Source organism: Cynocephalus volans, chromosome 5, assembly GCF_027409185.1.
Source record: "Cynocephalus volans isolate mCynVol1 chromosome 5, mCynVol1.pri, whole genome shotgun sequence".
Classification (NCBI taxonomy): Eukaryota; Metazoa; Chordata; class Mammalia; order Dermoptera; family Cynocephalidae; genus Cynocephalus; species Cynocephalus volans.
This window is the reverse complement of record NC_084464.1, coordinates 40,519,755-40,536,014: the sequence shown is the minus strand read 5'-3', so window position 1 is coordinate 40,536,014 and position 16,260 is coordinate 40,519,755.

The window sequence follows — 16,260 nt, the reverse complement described above, 5'->3', positions numbered from 1 at the left end:
TAACAATATATATGTTAGTAATGTTGATTTGATCAACATATCTCAATGTTGAACCCCAAAATATGTACAATCAATTTTGATTCAATAAAAATTAAAATAAATAAATAAACAACAAAATAAATTCATAACTACTACAGTAAAAAACATGTGTCACCTAATTTCTGGTTGGGGTGCATCCTGTACTCTGGGCAACACCATGCTCTATTGTAATTGCTCAAAACCCACTTTCCTGCCAGGGGACTAGGGGTGAGTTCTGGTAAATATGAAGGCAGGGATAAGCGATGGAAGATGAGATGTCTCTGCCTCAAGTTCTGGTTGTGCTCAAGAGAGAGAAAGAAAAAAAAATCCACAGAGCAGAGATCTATAGGGATCTTGGGTCAGTAAGGAGGGGAAGGTTCTGAAGGGGCAGCTGAACTGCAGGGTCCAGGTCCAGGAGATTTCCAGAGGCAAGAGCAATGGGCCAGAGACTGGCAAGCACAGGGGAGCCCAGGCAGACACCCGTGATGAGCCAAGGCTGACTTTTGTATTTATGGTCTTGACTGGCGTGGTGTGCTGCCTGTTAATGACACAGGACAGACACTCACCCAGCCTGGGTAACCATAAGATAGCACAGAAGGACCCAATTCCTAAGGGCAGAAAGGAGGCCTAATGCAAATATGTATGTGAGGTTGCTTCAGAAAAGATGAAGCACTGCAAACACTGGATACTTTTGTTAGTTTGTTGTTTGTGATGATTTTTTCCCCAACATTTTATTATTAGAATTTTCTGATGTACAGAAAAATCGAAAGAATTTTAAAGTGGGCACCTGTATACTTGCTGCCTAGATTTTAACACTTTACTATACCATACTTTCTTCGTTACTTATTTTTCCATGTATCCTTCTCTCTAACCATCCTTCAAATCTACCTTTTTTTTTTTTTTTTTGCTGCAAGTCAGAGTAAGTTGCAGATACCATACTTCCTTTTAAGTACATAACATAGAATTTGCTTTTTCATTTTTACATTTTTTTCTTTTGAGATTTTATTGTATTAAAGGTATATACAATGAAACACATAAATCTTAATTGTACAATTATTTGAGTTTTGACAAATTCCTACACCTCTATAACCCAAATTCTGCCATGATACAGAAGGTTACTGTCAACCCAGAACAGCTGTTCCTAAGGCTGTCTGCATATTGGAATCCTCTGTGGGCTTCCGACTAGTGCCTGGGTCCCCCACCCCAAGATGATCTAATTGGTCTTGTGGCTGGACTTTGGGCTTGTGCTATGGAGCTTTTAAAGACATCCCAGATGATTCTAATGTGCAGACAAGATTGGGAACCCATGCTCCAGAAAGTTCTTGCATGCCCCTTTCCCACTTCCCAATCCCACAGATATAATCACTGTTATGATTTTTTTCCCCTCCATAGATTAGTTTTTACTCTTCTAGAATTTCATATAAGTGGAATCATACAGTATGTGCTCTTTTGTGTAAGGCTTCTTTGGCTCAGCATGAGATTCATCTGTGTTGTTGCATATATCAATAGATCGTTCCTTTTTAATGCTAATTTGTTTTATGAATATTTATTTGTCCATTCTCCTATTGATAGACACCTGGGTTGTTTCCAGTTTTGTGCTGTTGTAGATAAAGCTGCTATGAACATTCTTGTAACTGTCTTTTTTATAGACATGTGTTTTCGTTTCTCTTGGGTGAATTCCTAGGAGTGGAATTGCTGGATCATAAGGTAGGTGTATGTTTAGTTTTATGAGAAACTGCCAGGCCTTTTCCCAAAGTGGTTGTGCCATTTTATACTCCCTTCAGCAGGGTAGGAGAGTTCCTTTTGCTCCATATACTTGGCAACATTTGATGTTCTAGTTTTGAACATTTAAAATTATGATGGGTATGTGGTGGTATCTCACTGTGGTTTTATTTTGCATTTCCCTGACGACTAATAACGTTGAATACTTTTTAATGTCTTTATTGGCTGTCTGTATATCTTTTTTTTCTTTTTTAATGAAGCATCTTTCAAATCTTTTGTCCATTTTTTATTGAATTTAAAAATTATTTTATTACCGAGTTATAGGAGTTCTTTAACCTGTTTACCAGTCCTTTGTCATATATGTTTTGTAAATATTTTCTCACAATTCGTGACTTGCCTATTTGTTTTCTTAGTGGTGTCTTTGATAAGCAAAGTTTTAAATTTTGGTGAAGTCTAATTTATCACTTTTTTCTATTATGGTTATGGCTGTGTCCTAAGAAACCTTTGCTTACCACCAAGTTATGAAGACATTCTACTCTGTTTTCTTCTAAAAAGCTTTATGGCTTTAGTTTTTGCATTTAGATCTGTGATCCATTTTGAATCAATTTTTGTGTATAGTATGAGATGGGGGTCAAAGTTGATTTTTTTTCATATGGCTATCCAGTTGTTTCAGTTCATCATTTATTGAAGTCTTTTGGATTGTTTTGTTGCCTTTGTTGAATATCATATAACCAGTTAAGTGTGGGTCTATTTCCAAACTGTCTTATTTCATTGATCTGTTTGTCCTTACACCATTAAGACACTGTCTTTATTAGTAACTTTATAAAATAAGTTTTGAAGTCAAATAGTACATGTCTTTCAGTTTTGTTCTTCTTTTCAAGATTGCTTTGAATACTCTTAGTACTTTGCATTTCCATATAAATTTTAGGAGCAGGTTTTCAATTTCTACCAAAAAAAAGTCCTGGGATTATGTTGAATCTATAGCTCAATCTGGGGAGAAAGGACTCTTAACAATATTGAGTTTTTCAGTCTATGAACTTGACATATCTTTTTATTTATGGTTTTTTGTTTTTTTGTTTTGTGGCTGGCCTATACAGGGATCGAACTCCGGACCTTGGTTATCTAAGTCTTCTTTAAGCAATGTTTTGTGGTTTTTGCTGTAGATGTCTTGTACATATCTTGTTAAATTTATTCTTAAGTATTTTATGTATTTTGATGCTATTGTTAATGATATTCTTTATTTGTTGCTAATACATTAATATGACTAACAATTAATTTGTGTATATTGACCTTATGTCTTACAACCTTGTTAAACTTTCTTATTAGTTCTAGTTCTAGTGGTTGTTTTATAGACTCCTTCGGATTTTCTATATAAATAATCATGTCATCTATGAATAAAGGTAGTTTTACTTCTTTCTTTCCAATCTTTGTACCTTTTTCTAGTCTTTATTTTTTTCTTTTCTTGCCTCATTGTACTGGCTAGACCTTTCAGTAAAATATTGAGTGGAAGTGGTGTAAGTGTGCCTTGGGGGTTAGGTTTCAATGTGTGAATTTTGGGGGACATGAACATTCAGACCATAGCAGTATGGAGAAAAAAAAAAAGAAGTGGTGAGAGTGGACATCCTTGCCCTGTTCTGATCGTGGGGACAAAGCATTTAATATTTCTTCATTAAGTCTGATGTTAGGTGTGGGTTTTTCACAGGCGTCCTTTACCGTATTGAGGAAATTCCCTTCTATTCCTAATGTGGTGAGCGTTTTACTCATGAGTGATCATTAGATTTTATCAAGTGCTTTTTCTGCATTTACTGAAATGATTATGTAATTTTTCTTCTTCATTCTGTTAGTATGGTGAGTTACACTGATTAATTTTTTTGAATGTTAAACATAAAAAGCTATAAATTTCCCTCTATGCATTGCTTCAGACTCACGTGATATGTTTTTTAACATGATTTTAACAGTTTTGCATAGATTTTTATTTTCTAGGAATGGATGACTTTGCCCATGGATTAGCCAATAAGTAGAATATAGACTGTAGATGGTGTGAATGACTGATTATACCCAAAAGGTGGAGATTTGAGTCAGGGAACAGCAGGAATGCAAAGTCTTTGTTCCATTAGTGACATTCTAATGGAAGTTGTTGAGGGAAGTATGATTTGACTTGAGTTTTAGCACTTTAAGCCTTTCCTTAAAGTGATATTATTGATTCCACTTGTGCAGAGGGATAGATGAGTGTTAGAACAGCACAGGAAGGGGATGGACACAAGTTCCAGGAGCAAGAGAAGTGGCCAGCCAGTAGCATCCGCCCCACCCTGCTGCAGGCACTGGACTGGACTTGAACATGTGATGTCATTTGATCCTCTTGGCAGCCCGAGAGTCAGGTACTACTGAGCAAATGGAGGCCTGTAGGAATTAAATCATCTGCAAAAGGTGATGTAAGTAGTGACAGAAACTGGTCTGGAGACCAGATCTGCTAACCTTAAAAGCTGATAGGCTTTTCCCAGGCAGTATTGACCTTCTTATATGGTGCAAGATGAGAATATCTGAATTTTAGGTGAATCTTTAAGTTTTAAGGATAAGCTGCAAGAAGAGTTCCCAAGATAATCTATTAGTTGATACTACCTATGTTATTGATTTACTAATTGAGCCACTGTTATTCTTGGTCTGTTGGATCAAGCTTCGTGTTCCATTAGATAGGAAAACCTAGTGTTCAGAATGTATCAGTAATCCCCAGAATCCTTAGTGTGAAACATGGTTATCAAATGTAAATGAAACACTAGGATCCCTTGTGGGAATGTTGTGTTGCAGATATGGTTCTTTAAGGGGCTGCGAAGCAGATCTGTGAAGCGAGTCCTGTTTTCTCAGTGACTTCGGTGTTATAAAGTTAAGTGATGTATTTTCAAGGGACAAGTCCTTTCACAGACTGTGGTTAGCTCTTGTAAGGAAGGAATATAGAAGATTCTGGGTAGTCTGTGGAGCAGGAGTATCAAGAGCACAGACTCTAGCACCATGCTGCCTGCGTCTGAATCCTGGCCCCACCACATGCTTGTTCTGTGATCTTGAGCTGATAACTACTTTGTAGTTTAGGGTTTTTTTCTGTAAAAATAGGGGCAATAATAGTATATGAACTTATAACCATTATGGTGAGGATTAACAAATTAATATGTAAAATGCTTAAAATGAAGCCTGGTGAATTAACTAATTTTATTGTTATGATTCCTAATATTTGTACTAGATGTAATTATGATAGTTATGTCTTAATTTTTGGCCTATTGTATCTTGATTCTTGCCTGTTTTAGCTTGCCCTAAGCTTGGGTATTTCCCTACCTCTTTTTCTTGTGTAGGGTTAGGATAGCAGTCTCTCAGAGTTTTCTATTTGTCACAGTGTCTAACTGCTTTGTGTTCATGGGCCCCCTGGGGTTGCTCTTGCAAATCAGTATCTGTTGTTGACAAATCCATTGGTCCCTGCCACTTCTCCCCTGGGTGTACCTACACGGCCATCCGTGTGCATCTTCAAAGTGGGTTTGCACAGCACCAGTGCGGCGGGAGGGGGCATGCTGGCCTGACCCTAGGTACCTCTGCCTTCCCCAGAACGTTGTAAGTATGCTGAGCTGTTAGTGCTTGAATAAGACCCTCTAAGTTTAGTGGGAAATCCACCCAGACATTTCTGCCTGATCAGGTAACAGATCAAAACTGAATTATAAAAGATTTATTTATCTAGATGATAATGACAAGAAAGGGGCCCACAGTTGTCACACTTTCCCATAGGGTACTTTTGTCTGTTTCATGATGGACCTTACGGAAGAGTTTTTCAGCTTGAAGCTGTAGGTTATCAGGCAGATTGGATTCATTGTTTACTAATTCTGTGCAATTTGATATAAAGTTGATCCTCAGGAAGTGTTTGTTGAAGAAATGAGTTAAAATGAGAGATAGGGACCCTTCCTTCATTCATTTGTCCCCTTGTTTAGTCATTTACTGATTTTTTTCATTGGTCTGCCCACTTGTCTGTTCAACTGAAGTTTACTGGGCTCCTCCTCTGGTCCAGGCAGGTACTGTGCTGAGCTCAAGGACTCTTCAGTCCAGTGGGGAGGCACACACAGAAGGCCCCTTTTCAGTGCCACAAAGCAGGGTAGAAATGGAGAAAGGGAAAGAGAGGGCCACGCTGGGGCTCAGTAGGGGGAGGGCAGTGGGCTGGAGTCCTGCTGGTGGTCGTGGGCCCTCTAGGAGGGGTTCCCTGGTCCTGCAACAGTTAATAGCATGACAGTGACATCTGCCTGATAAAAGGGTTCCCAAACCCCAGCAGATGGTCTGGTGATCCCAGGCAATATTTGTCTGTAAGAATTCTTTTCCCTGTAAACGTTTTGTTAGACCATTTAGTTGCCTTCAACCTCTCCCACATTTACTAATGCCTGAGAAGGCTGAGTATACACTTCCATCTATATAAAAACTCTTGCTTTTACAGAGGCTTGTTCTTTGACTTAATTTATCCTAAATCCTCATCCCACAGATCTGGCTTGGTTTGCATGACTGGGATGACCATCTGAAAGGGAGGGTTTTCCTGGAGCTGAGAGATGAGCTAGATAGCTTCAGGAGGCACTGGCCTGCTAAGGAATTCTTTGGTGCATTACAATTATATGCCTTTTAAAAAACTATTCTTCTTTTAAAGAATTATTGACAGTGCAGCATTTTGGGAGTGGAGTATCCCAGATGTATCAATCCATTTGGAACATGTCTTTGTCCTTTTTTAAGTTAAAATAACTGTGAGTATTTTACAATGCAATGTAATACTGATTTCAGAACCTCTGCTAAGGATGTAGGGGATAAATGCAGTCCACAAACCAACCTGGTGTTTGGTTTTGCATCCTGTGTTCTTCTAAGGGACATGAACTGTGAATGATTAGGGATGTACGGAGATGAATTGTGTGAGGCAGAATCTGGAGCGCTTTTCCAGGACGTGACTGTCTGGAGAGCTTAGATTCATGCACTCTCGGCAGAATCTTCTTTTTAACCTCCTGGTAGTATTTGTAAACAACTCCGTATTAGAATTTTACTAGGTCTTCAGGAGAAGGCAGAAGTTCCTCATTATGGCTGGCTTGGTTGGAGGCATTTGACCAGCCATTAGCTTTGAAAAATTATTCTTGTCTTTATCAGGCAAGTTTTGAACTTGAATCCACGCATTAGAGGAAAGGGTGATGGGAAAGATTCCATCTCCTCTGTGGGAATTAACTTGGCTTGGAGCAAACCAGTCACTTCTGTCTGCATGAGCACAGAACACAGATCTGTTTGAAAACTGGACCTACCTGAAAAAAAGATAAGGGTATGACATATAAACAGTTATATGAAACATGACTGTGGTCAGTAGTTTCTCTTAGTGGCCATGGGTCTGTGTGAAGAGAAGAAAACCTTTTGATATGAGCGAGAGGTGGGTAGACATAGCAGTCACCTTTGTTATCTGTCTCCTAAAGCTGGTTGCTCGACATAAGGTATTTCCAGTCCTCACACTGACCTGTAAAGTAGGTGGTCTTGTCTCTGTCTGACAGATGAGGACACTGAGGCACAGAAAGTGCAGAGCTGGTGTGGAGACTCCACATTGCTTCCTGTGCTCCACTGACTGCTCTTGGAGACAGAATAAGCCCCCCTGGAGGGGGAGGAGTGGCCGGTGGGCAGCCCGGGCCGAGACCAAACACGGGCTCAGCTCTCCAGACTTAGACTGGCCCATGCCACGCTCCTGCCCCACACCTGAGGAGGCCCCTCAAGTGCTCTAGTTCAAGAAATCACATCTTTGAACAAGAAAAGGATATGCTTATTGCTATAACTCAGGGCTTCTTGCTTAATTTTAAAACATCAAACTTCATTCCATTCGAGTAAGAGTCTTATAAACAGTAAACAGTATTGAAAAGTGACCCGCCCACCCTTCTATCTCTCCCTCCCTCTATTCTCTTCCCTCCATCTCCCTTCCTTTTCCTTTCATTTAGGAGTTGCTTGTTGTTTGTCCTCAGCTTCCCTTGGTCCTGTGGAAGTGGACCTGCCAGGTGTGTTGCCTGGTCTTTTGTGCCCTCCCCTGCCCCCCAGGCTTATGATAACTGCGAGCCATGAAGGGAGCAGCCTTGTCTGCTTCTAACATCCGATGGTTATAAGGTGTCAGGGAAACTGGGACTAAGGCTGCTAAGGGGAGGACCCAGTTTTGAGATCTGCAAAATTGGGTCAGAATCTCATGACATCTTTTCTAAGGCCTTACCCTTCTCCCATAGACATATTCCTTTCACACGTACACACACACGTGCGCGCGCGCGCGCACACACACACACACACACACACACACACACACACACTTAAGCAAAATAAAGATAAAGTAAATTGGGCCTTTCTTTTGACTTGGTACAGTTTTGTTATGACATTGAGTTCCATGTTGGCATTTGAAGTTAGGATGCAGGGTGCTATCTGACAAAGCTTTTTTTCTTTATTGTTAAGGATTTACATTTGGAGTTTACTAATCTGGAACTGACAGTGGATGGAGAGCTCAGTGAAATTCTAGGTGAGAAGATCCCTGATAGATAATCATTGAAACTCCCCTGAGCATTTCTGAAAGGAGCTAAAGGGAGCTGCCGTGTTCACCTAGCTGCTGAATGAACTTTTCGCTTCAGGGCTTATTATTTCTGCTGCCCCCAGTCTTCATTTCTGACAAGGCATGCCAGGCAGGTGGGTAGCATCAGAATCACCTGGGAAGGTTGCCTGCCTGCCTGTCTCTTTCTCTGTTTTGGTAAATGACAGATTTCTTGTTCCCACTCTTGGAGATTTTTCTGTCCCGGGAGCCTGAATTAGCACCACTAGGTAAACTACAGGGCATTGGATTTGGGCTCAATTCTGATAAGGAAGGTATTTCAAATGGAGCGTGGGCTGCTATAGCGTGGGCTGCTCAAGAGAGTCTCCAGCAAAGGTTGACCTCCACCTTGAAGACAGGCAGTCTCTGAGTAGCCTTTTTGGTCCCTTTAGCATCTAAGAGTTTGTCGTTGCAGATTTCACTCCAATAGAAGCCAAAGTTACTTGACCTCTCTGAGTCTCACTTTTTCCCTTCCCTTTGTCCATCAGCTCATAGATATCGGGCTGACTGCAAGTCAGGCACAGAGAAGATGATGAAGTCCTTCTGCTTTCGTGGGGCTCACAGTCCAGAGGGAGAGAGTCCTACAGTTAGAGAGATAAGCTGTATCTAGCGTTTGCTGTGGGGGAGTCACTCCTCACCCAGAACAGTGTTCAGGTCTATTGTTAGTGCCCAAGGTATGGTGTCATCTGAATTACCCTTGAACATCCCTTAGGAAAGGGCTTTGTTTTCTGCCCATTGTAATCTTCCGGTCAGAATTGTGTAAGCTGAACCAAGTAAGATGTCTCTGCTGCTGGCTATTGTTTCCGCTGTTAATTGTTGGCTCTTCAGTTAGGATATGAACAAAATTAATATTTTCCTCACAAATTGATATAGATGATGTGCTGCTGCAGTCTTCATCTTCAACATCTCTCAACCCTTCTTTTGTTGTTGTCATTGTTGTTGTTGTTTTGGCAACTGGCCAGTGTGGGATTCTGAACCCTTGACCTTAGTGTTACAACACCAAACTCAGATCAATTGAGCTAACTGACTGGTCTCTCATCCTTCTTAAAACAAGTTGTTCACATGTAAACTGCTGATTTCTTTGGGACATTGTCCCCATAAACTTTTCATAAAGCTTCACTGCTTTCACTGTCTTCTAACCAAGCTTCACCATGAATTTGATGTTCATTTTTGCTTCAATTTTAGCAGAATTCATGTAGCTCTGATAGGGGCTCTTCTCAAACTGATGTTTTATCCTTCTTAATGCCTCAATCTACATCCTTTTCAGCCATGTTATAACAAGTTAGTATGAGTTTATTTTGGTGCAGAAAAATTTTGTAGTCAATGCATAGTTTTTTTGTAATACGCATTTTCCATGAATTTTTTGAAGACCCTTGCATGTGCACACACATGTGTGTATATATGTATATGTATATGGAGAGAGTGCACACACATCAAAAAAGGCCAGGAGGGCACACACACATGTAGCAAACTTAACCGTGGGTAGGAACAGGTTAGGGTACGCTGTGTTCACTGTTCTGTTTTTTCAGCTAATCTGTGATGGTGGCATAGAAATGACCAACATTTGAGAGCCACTGGGCTGTAGGACTCTCCTCACATTCTTTTGAAGTCCTTGCCAACTTTTCATTTCTGGGACATATCTTTAATATTATATTGTAATTTAATAAGAAAAAATTGACTTTGTAATCTGTCCACCTGCTGTTGCTCAGCTTAGGTGTGCTGTTCATTAAGGTGATGCTCACAGCCAGACGTGTGTACACACACACACACACACACACACACACACACACACACACACACAGTACTCAGTGTTTATGTAGCTGAACCTTGGATGCTCCTAACTTCCCAGAAAGACCGGGAACCTCCTAAGCAGAAGTGAGTAGATACAATCCAGCTATACATGAGATAGTCATAAGTAACCACAGTACTGGGATGAGGAGATATGTGCTCCCTCTCCCCCACTCCTTTTTCAGTCTGTCTTTCCTCTGTCTTAGCAAGGGCAAGTATCTAGATATTTGCCAAGTCCAGCACAAAACATGAGTTTTTCCTGCTGAGACATTTCTCCCTACCTCAGACGGTACAAAAATGATGGGACTGGTGAAGTAGGAGGACGTGGGTTTTGGCATCAGATGAGCCTATGACTAAACCCAGCCCTGCTGCATGTTAGCTGTGTGGCCCTGGACAAGCTCTCTGTGTCTTGTGGGCCTCAGTTTCCTCATCTCTCAGGTGGCCTGAGGCTTCAGTGAGGTCACACACAGGGCTGGAGCCAGGAGTCGTGTGGTCACAATTCATTCTACTTTGCTCACTTTTACCCCAGTGCTCTGCCTGACCTGTGACATCACACAGCTTCCTGCAGGGCTCGCCACCTGTGTTCCCTTTCTAACCTTGTCTTCTCTTATCCCATCATTGATCTGATGATGCTGGTCATCAGTGGGACAAAGGGGATGCAGACTCAGTCAGCGGGATGCCTTGTGATCAGCCAGAATGCCAGCCAGAAGCTGGTCATGGTGCTGAACAAAATAGACCTCTTAGCTGAAGGGAAGAGACAGGCAGCAATTGATAAAATGACCGAGAAAATGCAGAAGACTCTAGAGAACACCAAGTAGGTTTGTTAACGAGAGGAATGTTATATGAGAAGGCTTCTGGTCACACTTCATTTTATTAACATGGATTGGGCAGGCAGGGATCAGTGTCTGGTTCTAGTAAGTGGGATCTCACCTGGTGCTTGCTTGCATCAAGGGCTGCATTAAGTTGGGTAAAAGGCCAAGGTGCTGTTAAAGGAGGTGCAAAAAAGGGCTGGCTGGTTAGCTTGGTTGGTTAGAGCGTGGAGCTAACCCCAATATCCAGGGTTTGATCCCTGTATGGGCCAGCTGCCCCCTCCCCCAACCAAAGAGACCAAAAAATATAGGAGCATAAGGAAAGTGTAAGTTAATTTTCAGGTAATACCCTAGTGTGTAGTCCAGGTTGGAGGGTGGTTCTGCTCTGTGTGGTGTTCTGAAACCTAGGCTGCCTCCAAATTGTTGCTCCTCCATAGTAGGGTGTGCCTTTGTCTGAGTAGTTGAAGCACAGGCACTTCTGTGTGTCACTTCACAGGAAGGGGAGAAGCTCGGGGGCTGTGTGTCCAGCGTGTGAGGCCTGGACTCGGAGGGCAAAGACCCTTTTCCACTTAGACTGTCTTGGTGAGGACTTAGTCCTCGTCACTCACGTTGGCCATACCTCGGTGCAAGAAAGGGTAGGAAGTGTGTTCTCCTGCCATCTGCATCTCGACGACTTGAAATGAATTTTGGTGGAAAACTGGTTGTTTCTGTTACAGAGGCTTGTAAAATTGGTTGGATGGTGTCTCAGTTTATTTTCTGTCACTTATAACAGAATACCTGAAACTGGGTAATTTACAAAGAAACAGAATTTATTTCTTACAGTTCTGGAGGCTGAGAAGTCCAAGGCCAAAGGGTGCATCAGGTGAGGGCGTTCTTGCTGGTGGGACTCTCTGCAGGGTCCCAAGGTGGCACAGGGCATCACATGGCAAGAGGGCAAGAATGTGTTCATGTGCTAGCTCAGGTATCCCTTCCTCTTCTTATAAAGCCAACAACAGTTCCATTCCCATGATAACCAATTAATCCATTAACCCATTAATCCAAGAATGGATTGGTTCATTCATGAGGGCAGAGCCCTCATGATCCAGTCATTTCCCAAAGTCCCTACCTCTCAGCAGTGCCACACTAGGGATTAAGCTTCAACGTGAGTTTAGAGGGGACATTCAAACCATAGCAGGTGGGCAGACAGATGGATGTTGCTGCTGGAGGCCAGACTAGGAAATGCCAAATCACAAAGGACCTTTGTATCATTTCACGCCAAGTAGTTTACAATTTTATCTTGTGAAAAGTAGGAAGTTGTTACAGAATTTTGTGCGGGGGAGTGACTGCATGAGGTTTTCCATCAGGAGATCATGGGCTGCAGGTAGACGGCTGGCTTGGCCAGGAAGGTCCAGAAGGCAGCGAGGAGTGGGGAGGAGGGAGAAGATGCAGTGGCGCAGACTGCCGGGCTGTCGGGTTTTCCCTGGGAGAGAAGGAATGGCTCTGAGTTGAGGCAGTGCACGGAAGGAGGAGGTGACCAGGGGAGATCTCTAACAGGAGAATCAACAGGCCTTGTCAAGTGATCGGCTCTGATGACAGTCAAGGGGGCAGAAAGGTGGCAGCGCTGTGGGACAGGGTAGGAATGTGGGAGGCATGTGGGGACTACGGGACAGAAAGCCACCTGGTTGCTCAGTCAGCCCCAGGGATGACTAATTCTGATGTGGTTGAGAGAGTGAGAAAATGTCCTTGTTGAGCACATAGTGTTGGCAAACCTCATTGTTTTATCGATTTCTCTCTTCTTCTCCGGGCCAGTCCCTTTTGATCAATACTACATAGCAGTCACCAGGAGACAGTGATGCTTCCTCTTTGCTATGCAGCTCCAGACAATATCCTGCTTCCACTGCTTCTGTTTCTCCCACCCGCGGATGGCAAGCAAGTAGAGAGTGTTTTGTTTCCCTGTCATAAAGAATGATGTGGCTTCCCATTTATGATTTTTTTCAGATCTAACACCTGCAGCTCTCCCTCAGAATTCTTAAGTTGGTTAAATTAAAGCTCCAGCCCTGTGAATGAGCCAAATATGTCATAAAAGATTTCTTAACACTGCCTTTTGTTAGCAAAATTCATCAATGTAATAAAATTGACACATTTAGAGAAGTGTTGCATAAGAATTCAGACTTTGTTATTCCCAGTGAAAGTGGATATGAGACTGAAAAAAGGAAGATAAAAAATTATATCTTCTTTTTAGTGAGTTATTTGACCTCCTTGCCACTTTATTTACTTGTCAGAAAGGGGAGAACAGGTCTTTTGGACTCCTGCATAAAAACCCAGTACAATGTCAGTATCATTTACTACACAGACAGGACTTTCTGGGAAGGGCTTAGGGTACTTTTAATGGTGAATTAATATTAACAATTTTGATTAATTAAATGTGAGGAAAATTCTCACTTGCGTGTTTAAATTTATATTCCTCTTTTAATTTATTGGTCCAAGGCCAAATTATGGACTTTATCACACATCCAGAGGAAATTGTCCATCTGAGGGGTCTTTGAAGCCCCTCCTGTCTTCATCGAGCACCCAGAGGTCTGGTAGAGAAAAGAAAGGATTTTCACCATGATAGGTTGTGATCAATGGGTCTGTGCCCAGGCTGGGACAAATCACCTTGTAAGAGAGCATTAGCTTTTACCTCCATATCACAAAGAACTTCTTTAAATCATTTTAAGTGATGATTTCCTTTTCTTATGGCCCCTTGTTAAGTAAATCCCTTGTGAATACGAGCCCAAATGTGAAGAAACTTTCCGTCTAGGAAGGAAAAATTTGGACTGATGAACTATGCTCTTATCAAAACCTGAAAAGTGTTTGAAACATAAAACTAATTTTTTTCTATCCAAAGAGTAATTGAAAAAAAAAACTTGGAAAATAGAGAAAACTGATAAAAGAAAGAGGAGACCACCCAAAGATTTTTTCCCTCAAAATAGCTGCTGCTGACATTTTGGGTTTTTTTTTTTTTCATTTTTATCTTTATACTAATACATACTAATGCTAGTATTGCCCCACCACCACCTTTTTTGCTCCACATTATTTTTATTGTGGTAAAATATACATAACATAATATTTATCATTTTAACTACTTGGAGGTGTACAATTCAGTAGCATTAAAGACATTCACAATGTTGCGTACCCATCTCCACTAACCATACCAGGACTGTTTCATGGTCTCTAACACAAACCCTATCCTCCCTAAGCTATAACTCCTTCTTCTCCCCTCCCCCTATCCCTTGGGAACCTCTATTCTGCTTTCTGTCTCTATGAATTTGCCTATTCTAGGTACCTTATCAAAGTGGAATCATACAATATTTCGCCTTCTGTGTCTGGACTATTTCACTTAGCATAATGTTTTTAGGGTCCATCCATGTGGTAGTATATATCAGAATTTCCCTCCTTTTTATGGTCTAATAGTATTTGTACTGGATTGAATTATGTCCCTCCAAAACTCACTGAAGCTTGAATTGTATCCCCCGAGTTTTACGTATTAGAAACTTGGTCCCCACTGTGACTGTTAAGGGTCGGAAATCCTATTATGGTCATTGAAAGGTGGAGCCTTGAAGAGGTGTTTAGATTGTAGGACCATGCCATAGTGAGTGGATTAGAAATGGTGGCCAGGGGTGTGGTTCTGGGGGCTTTAAAAGAAGAGGAGAGTCTGTCTCTCTCTCTGCTCTCTCTGCTCTGCCATTTTCACAGTGTGATGCCCTGCCATCACTGCTGCCACCACCAAAGAAGTCTTACCAGATATAGTCTCTGGACTTTGGACTTCCTAGCCTCTGAAACTGTCAGCAATAAATTTTTTTTTTCTTATAAATCACCCAGTTCCAAGTATTTTGTTAGGAGCAACAGAAATGGACTAAGACAGTGTTCTGTTGAGTACATAGACCACAGTTTTGTTTGTCCATTCTTCTGTTGGTGGACACTTAGTTTGCTTCCTGGCTATTGTGAATAATGCTTCTGTGACAGGAATGTACAGATATTTGTTCAAGCTCCTGCTTTCAATTCCTGTGAATATATACTCCTATATACCCAGGAGTGGAACTGCTGGGTCGTATGGTAGTTCTGTGTGTAGCTTTTGAGGAGCTGCCACGCTGTCTTCCACATGGCTGCACCATTGTGAATTCCCTCCAGCAGCAGGTGAGGGCTCCAGCTACTCCACAGCCCGCCCACGCTTGTTATTTTCCTTTTTTTCTCTTAACAGCCATCCTAGTAGGTGTGAAGTGGCATCTCTTTGTGGTTTTGATTTGCATTTCCCTACTGACTGACGATGTTGAGCATCTTTTCATGTGCTTATTGGCCATTTGTATGTCTTAGGAGAAATATCTGTTCACGCCCTTTGCCCATTTTTTTAATTGGGTTGTTTTTTGTTGTTTACTGAGTTGTAGGTGTTCTTCATATATTCTGGACATCAATTCCTTGTCAGAGATATGATTTGCAAATACTTTCTCCCATTCTTTAGGTTATCTTTTTACCTTCTTGATAGTGCCCTTTGATGCATGAAAGTTCTGTTTTGATGAAATCTAATTTATCTACTTTTTCTTTTGTTGCCTGTGCTTTTGGAGGCATATCCACTAAATCATTGCCAAATCCAATGTCACGAAGATTTTCCTCAATGTTTTTTCCTAAGAATTTTATAGTGTTAGCTCTTAAGTTTAGGTATTTGATCTGTTTGGAGTTAATTTTTGTATATGGCATAAGGTAAGTGTTCAACTTCATTCTTTTGCATGTAGATATCCAGTTTTCCCAGCATCACTTGTTGAAAAAATTGTCCTTTCCTCTTTTACCTTGGTCAAAAATCAATTGGCCACACATGTGCAGGTTCATTTCTAGGCTTCTGTTCCATGCTGTTGGTCTACATGTCTGTGCAACACTGCTTTGTCAAAGTCAGGGAGTACAGGTCCTCCAGCTTTGCTCTTTTTCAAGATTGTTTTGGCCATTTGGGAATCCTTGCAATTCCACATGAATTTTGAGGATCTGCTTTTCCATTTCTGTGAAAAGGCTGTTGGAATTTTGATAGGGATTACATTGAATCTGTAGCCCTTGGTTAGTACTGACATCTTAACAGTATTAAGTCATCCAATCCATGAACATGGGATGTCTTTTAATTTTTTTAGGTCTTCTTTAATTTCTTTCAGCAATATTTTGTGGTTTTCCATGTATAAGTGTTTTACCTCATTTACTGGATTTATTTCATCAATATTTAATTCTTTTAGATGCTATTATAAATGGAATTACTTTCTTAATTTCCTTTCTGGATCATTCATTACTGGTGTATAGAAACATAGCTGATTTTTATGTGTTAATCTT